This window comes from Diceros bicornis, chromosome 1 (assembly GCF_020826845.1).
Source record: "Diceros bicornis minor isolate mBicDic1 chromosome 1, mDicBic1.mat.cur, whole genome shotgun sequence".
NCBI lineage: Eukaryota > Metazoa > Chordata > Mammalia > Perissodactyla > Rhinocerotidae > Diceros > Diceros bicornis.
The window spans coordinates 34,857,833-34,865,490 of record NC_080740.1 but is presented as its reverse complement, the minus strand read 5'-3'; positions in this window follow the sequence as shown (position 1 = coordinate 34,865,490).

The following is a 7,658-nucleotide window of genomic DNA, read 5'->3' as shown; positions in this document are numbered from 1 at the left end:
TCAATTATCTTAAATTTATTAAGACTTGTTTTGTGACCTATCATATGATTGGAGAATTTAGTCCCTTTACATTTACAGTAATTATTGATAGATATGGACTTATTGCCAATTTTTTAATTGTTTTCTGGTTATTTTGTAATTCCTTTATTCCTTTCTTCTTCTCTTGCTCTTTTCCTTTGTAAGTTGATGCTTTTCTGTAGTGGTAAGTTTAGATTCCTTTCTCTTTATCTTTTGTGTATCTACTATAGGGTTTTGCTTTGTGGTTACCATGAGGCTTACATAAAACATCCTAGAGTTATAGCACTCTTTTTTAAGCTTATAACTTAAGTTCAAATGTATTTAAAAGTTCTACATTTTTTTTTTAAAGATTTTATTTATTTTTTATTTTTTCCCCCCAAAGCCCCAGTAGATAGTTGTATGTCATAGCTGCACATCCTTCTAGTTGCTGTATGCGGGACACGGCCTCAGCATGGCTGGAGAAGCGGTGCATCAGTGCATGCCCGGGATCTGAACTCGGGCCTCCAGCAGCGGAGCGCACGCACTTAACCGCTGAGCCATGGGGCCGGCCCTAAAAGTTCTACATTTTTACCTCCCCCCCTCACATTTTATATTTTTGATGTCATAATTTACATCTTTTTACATTGTGTATCCATTGAGAAATTATTATAGTTATAGTTATTTTCACTACTTTTGTCTTTTAACCTTCATACTAGATTTATAAGTGATTAACCCACCACCATTGCAACATTAGATTATTCTGAATTTAAATATGTATTTACCTTTACCAGTGAGATTTATACCTACATATGTTTTTCTATTACTAATTAGTGTCCTTTTGTTTCAGGTTAAAGAAATCACTTTAACATTTCTTGTAAGGCTAGTGTAGTGGTGATGAACTCCTTAAGCTTTTGCTTGTCTGGATAACTCTTTACCTCTCTTTCAGTTCTGAATGGCAGCTTTTCTGGGTAGAGTGTTCTTGGTTGGCAGTTTTTTTCTTTAAGCACTTTGAATATATTGTGCCACTCCCTTCTGGCTTGCAAAGTTTCTGCTGATAGTCTAGTGGGAGTTCCCTTGTATGTAACTAGTTGTTTTCTCTTGCTGTCTTAAGATTTTCTCCTTGTCTTTAACTTTTGACACTTTAATTATAATGTGTCTTGGTGTGGATCTCTTTGGATTCATTTTATGGGAACTCTATGGGCTTCCTCGATCTGGATGTCTTTTTCCTTCTCCAGGTTAAGGAAATTTTCAGCTATTACTTTTTCAAATAAGTTTTCTGCCCCTTTCTCTTTCTTCCTTCTGGGGCCCCTATCATGCAAATATTGGTCTGCTTGATGGTATCCATTAGTCCCTTACGCTACCTTCATTCTTTTTTCCTTTTCCTCCTCTGATTGGATGAATTCCACTTCCTTGTCTTTGAGTTGCTGATCCTTTCTTACCCTTCGACCTTCTACTGTTGAGCCCTTCTATTGAATTTTTCAGTTCAGTTATTGTGTTCTTCAGCTCTGTGATTTCTATTTGGTACTTTCTTATATTTTCTCTCTCTTTCTTGAAATTCTCACTTTCTTCATGCATTGTTCTCCTGAACTCACTGAGCATCTTTATGACCATTATTTGAACTCTTTATCAGGTAAGTCACTTATCTATTTCATTAAGGTCTTTTTTTGAGGTCTTATCTTATTCTTTCATTTGGGACACATTCCTGTGTTTCTTCATTTTTCTTGATTCTCTATGTTGGTTTCTATGCTTTAGACAACACAGCCACATCTGCCAGTCTTGATGGAGTCATCTTGTGTAGGAGAAGAAGCTTATCATTCAACCTTGCCCTGGTTCTTGGTTGTCTCTCAAACCTTTGTAATTGTCTAAGCAGGCTTGTTTGTTCTTAATGGCTCCTAGCAGTTGAGGGTGTGCCAACACCTGTCAGTGTCCAAAGAGGAGGATCTCAGTCAGCACCTTGATTCAGGCTGATTGGAAGCTGGACCCCCAGGCAGCAGCTTTTAAAGTATGCAGATATACCTCTTTCAGGGGAAGACTGGGAGATGGATGTTTCTGTCTGCTGCTTCTACGTTGTGCCCTGAGGGGATAGTTGGCCAAGAACTGTTTCTGTTTGTTACAGTCTTGTGGGGCCCGCTAATGTTAAGTCCCACTGGCCACCAGAGTCAGGTGATCAAGGGGCATCCTCTGGGCAGCAGCTGCAGAAACCAGGGCCCCAGATGTGTACACCAGCTCTTGTCTGGGAGATACCAGTCACCTGGGAGTGAGAGGGAGGGAGAGCATGAAGATGGCACTCACTGGCCTTCCTGGTCTCTGGAGAGTATTGCAGTCAGCACTTGAAGTGTGTTTAGTTAGAAGCCTACCATTCAGGCTGTAGCTATTAAAATATGCAAATAGGCCTCTTTCAGGAAAAGACTGGGCGTGTTTCAGTCTACTGGTTCTGTGCTGGGCCCTGGGGGTTAGCCACAGTGAGTCTCTGCCAGCCCTTTAAGAATTGTCTCTTAGTTCCTTAGAGCCTTATGGGTCTTGTGGATGCAATCCCTGTTCACTTTCAAAACTAGATGTTTTGGGTGCCCATCTCTCAGGTGGTAGTCTTAAAAGTTGGAGCACCAGATGTGTGGTCTAAACCCTTCACTCCTCAGGGAGAAGCTGAGATTTGTGAGTTCACTCCTGGCTGTGTGTTGCTGCACCATGGGTGGGGTTTATGGTGAGATTGTTTCTCAGCCTCTCCTACCTGTTTTGATGTGAGTTTTTTCTTGTTCACCCAATGTGTAGAAGTCACTCAGGTAGTTTCTGGATTTCTTTCAGAGTGAATTATTCCATATGTAGCTGTAGATTCATGTAACTGTGGGAGCAGGTAAGGTCAAGAGCCTCATGTTGCCATCTGGAGCCAGATCCTAACACTGAGTTTCTAACGTCAATTATTAGAAATCATTTTTCTAGGATTTCTCTTTGGTTCTTTTTCAAAGATGTAGATTATTTGTGATATCTTTTGTTCCTTTGTTATATACCCTCTTTTATTTCTCAAAATATATTAAACATACTAATTTGATATTCTATAGGTCAAACGTTGGCGTAGTCTAACTCTATTTCAACTCACTGTCACTTGTTGTTCTCATAGATTTGTGTTTTTTTTTTTTTTTTTTTTTTAGCTGTAAGCATATGTTCTTTGGAAATTAAGTTCTGGTAACCATTTGAGTCTGTTTCTCTAGAAAGGATTTATCTTTGGTGTTGCTCAGTACTTGGGGCACCACTAACCTGGGAGCACACTTAGACCATCCTAGTCATTCCACACAGGGTAGGATGTACCCTATCCTACATGAGGGAGTGTTGGTGTTAGTAGTTTTCAAGGGAAGGTTTCCCCCGCTTTATCCTTCTTTATAATACATAGGCTAATGATCTCTACTGTTTCTCTGTGTAGGGTGACTCCCCCCCCAACACACACATACCTAATTCACTTATAGAGGATGTTACCTTTCAGGGGACACAACGGGTCATTTTTTATGCATGGGTCATTAGCTCTACTTCCCACCTTGCTCAGGCCTCATGTCTTATCTTTTAACGCCCATATGGCCCATGAAACCTAAGCTCTAAACCACTGGGGATAGGTAAATGTCCCAGGCAAATGCCAGCTCCAGAACTTGCTCTGGATTCATGTTATCTTTTATTTGCGGCCTCTGGAGACTTCCTTTATTTTTCAACCAACTCAGCCATGCATTTAGAATGATATTTTAAAATATTTTATCCAACATTTTTAATTATTCTGAATTAAGGGATTTCTCTGCATATCTCTCCTGCCATATTGCAGGCACAAAACACCTTTTGAGTTTCTTCATCATTTTTTTTTCTTGAACAACCATCCAGCTTAAGAGCATCAGAGGGGCTTTTTCTACTAACAGCCTATGTGTTAAGGTAACAATTTTTTCCAGAATAATTTATAATTTAGAGCAATTCTCACCAACTCTCTTTCTTAAAGTGACTTGGTCACATTCTTTGGGAACCTGACAAAATTATTCTGAAGTTCTTTTGGAAGAAGAAACTGATAAGAATAGCCAGAGCAATTTACAAAAAGAAGAGTAATGAAGGAGGACTCATTCCTTTCTTAGTACTGAATATTAAGTATATTCTAATATTAAATATTAAAACATATTCTAAACATCATAGCATAATTAAATCAAATGGTAATGGCTTAGGCACCTATCAATGGAATAGAACATGTGTCTCATAAACAGTTCCTAGTATACGTTAAATCTTAACATGTCTTAAATCAGTAGGGAAGGGAGGGCTTAACCCATATGTATTGCTGGCAGGAGTTGTCATTTTGGGGGAAAAAAAAGTTTTACTTGATATTAGAAGGCAAAATAAGACCTATGAAATTTAAAGAATTAAATGGGGAAAAAAATCAAATGATAGAAAGGCTAAGTGAAAAGATTTGTTTGATTGTAGAAAGGATTTATTAAACTTAAAAATCAGTGGCTGTTTCTGAAAGGTGTCAAGAAATTGGTTACAATGAAGGATGAAGTAGCGGACAGATTTTTCTTATCTTTTGATCATGAGAAAGTATTACCTTTCCAAATAATAAATAAAACTTATTTTAAAAATAAATAAATGGAAGGAGTAAGAAAATAATTGATAACCTTGATTTGGCAAAATTTAAAACTTCTTTGTCTTTAAACTAATAAAGAGAAATTCATGTATCAATTGGCCAAATTCTTAGTATAATTATAACAAATATAACCCTTAATAATAAAATATTCATATTAACCCATATGAACACTGAGAACCCAGTAGAGCCAAAGACAAAAAGAGATATTTCACAAAAGAGAAGCATGAATTCTAAAACTCATCAAGAAGTATTAATGCCTTAAGGAACTCTATGAAAAATATTTTTGTAACACTACTCATTTGTAATACTACTATTTAACCTCTAAATTTCCCATTTGTTTTTCTGATGTTTATACGTTGATCTTTTTAAACTAAAAGCTAGGCAGGGAGAGCGGGAGTCAAGATGGCGGTGTAGGCAGACTCTGAACTCACCTCCTCCCGTGGACACAGCCAATTTACAACTACTCGTGGAAAAATTACCCCTGACACAGAACTGAAAACTGGATAAGAGGAACTCTTGCAACAACGGACAATCCTAACTGAGGTAGAAGAGGCAGAGGCTCCCTTCTGGAGAGGAAAAACACCGCCTTCACAAGCCGCCAGCTTCACGGTCACCGGGAGCAGCTCACAGGTACGCACCCTCCCTGGAGGCGCGGGGTCCTGAGCCGGGGAGCGCCCCTGCTGTGGGCATTTTGTGGACCCAGCACAATCGACACCAGCGGCATAATATCTGACTTTGCCTGCTACTAAAGCATTGGGGAGTACCCCCAGAAAACCCGGTTCACAAAGAAACTAAAACTGGCTCTTAAAGGGCCCGTGCGCAAACTCACCCGTTCCAGAAAGCATCCTAAAATCACCAGAAAGAAAGGTGCACAGTGCTTTGGTGACAAGAGACTCACCTAATAGGCCCTGAGTGCATCTCGGTGAGGGGTGAGACCTCTCCAGGGACTGGGACATTGGCGGCAGCCATTGTTGTGGCCCGGTGTGGGCGTGCTGACACAGACGCTATTGGAGTTCATGCTGACACAGACGCCATTGGAGTTCTCCCTGAGGCCTGCTAGCCCAGGGTCTGCTCCACCGCTAGAGCACCGATTTAATCCACCTCAGCCAGGGCAGGCAGCCCACCCTAGAGACTGGCCCCACCCAACAACAAGCCCTCAGGCAACGTGTGGGCCTGCATAGATTGGTGACAGGATTCTCTGCAGCCTGGCAACTGAGCCGACTTGAGCGGGGCAGGGTGTGCACAAGGAGCGGGTGGAGAGTGTGGGGCTCCCGCCGTGGAGAGACTGGGTCCGCTTGGGGAGGTCAGGGCGCTCACACGGGGCAGGACTGTGTTGACTGTGTGTGTGGACCTGTGGGCAACAGGGCTTGTCAGCTGCAGAAGACTTGTGCTTCTCAAAGACCCACATAGGAGGTTTGCCCCACCTTCCAAAGCCTGAAACAATTGGGTGCTCCTGTGCCTGAGGCCAGCTCCACCCAGCTGCAATCCTCAGAGAGCTGACAAGAGACCTAATAGGCTAGAGGCTTACAGCAATTGTAAGGCCCTGAGCCTAACAACCTGCATGCTGGGGGCCTACTCAGTTAAAAGAAATACTGCAACACAAATGTGGTATTAGAACTTACAGCCAACTGTGCTGGGGCTCCCCACAGCTGATAAACAGACTGAAGGGCCCACAACAACCACAAGCAGCTGAGCATTACAACAGCTGGCCAGGAGCATAACTCAGCCTCCCTGGGCACCTATAGGGAGAGCAAACAGGCCACAATAGAAGGAGACACGTAGCCCACATAGGGGCCACCCCTGGAACATTGAGAACTGAGGGAAGCACACTGGAAGCCTCCTAAGGCATCACTTACATAAGGTCATTTATCCAAGAGCAGGAGACGTAGCTGACCTACCTAAGACATAGACACAAGCACAGGGAAAGAGGCAAAATGAGGAGGCAAAAGAATACATTCCAAGTAAGGGAACAGAACAAAACCCCAGAAAAGGAACTAAGTGAAACAGAAATGAGCAACCTACCTGACAGAGAGTTCAAACAAAGAGTGTTAAGGATGCTCATGGATCTGGGGAGAAAAATAGATGAACTCAGTGAGAATGTCAACAAAGAAATGGAAGATATAAAAAAGAACCAATCAGAAATGAAGAATACAATACTGGAAATGAAAAATTCATTAGAGGGACTCAAAAGCAGAGTAGAGGATACAGAAGAACGGATCTGTGAGCTGGATGGAAGACTAGAAGAAATTACCCAAGCTGAACAGGTAAAAGAGAAAAGAATTAAAAAGAGTGAGGACAGTCTAAGGGATCTCTGGGACAACATCAAGCGCACTAACATCCGTGTTATAGGTGTCCCGGAAGGAGAAGAGCGAGACAAGGGGGCAGAGAATCTATTTCAAGAAATAATAGATGAAAACTTCCCTAACCTAAGGAAGGCAACAGACATCCAGGTACAGGAAGCACAGAGAGCCCCAAACAAGATAAACCCAAAGAGGCCCACACCAAGACGCATCATAATCAAAATGTCCAGAATTAAAGATAAAGAGAGAATCCTAAAAGCCACAAGAGAAAGTCAAGTTACATACAAAGAAAACCCATAAGGCTATCAGCTGACTTCTCAGCAGAAACCTTACAGGCTAGAAGAGAATGGCATGATATATTTAAAGTGCCAAAAGGAAAAAACTTACAGCCAAGAATACTCTACCCAGCAAGGTTATCATTCAAAATGGAAGGAGAGATCAAAATTTTCCCAGATAAGCAAAAATTAAAGGAGTTTGTCACCAAGAAATCAGTGCTACAAGAAATGTTAAAGGGACTGATTTAAGGGGAAAAGAGAAGACCACAAATAGGAAAAATTATCTATTTCCATGATTAGAACGTAATGGATACAAATGCACAAAAAAGAGGTTAGATATGATATCAAAAACATAAAAGGAGGGAGGAGGGGAGTTAAAGAGTAGAGCTTTCAGACAGAGGTCAAACTAAAGTGACCATCAATTCTGTATAGAAGAAGTAAGGAACAGAGAAGGACTACTAAAACACTGAGGAAAAAAAAAAAGTT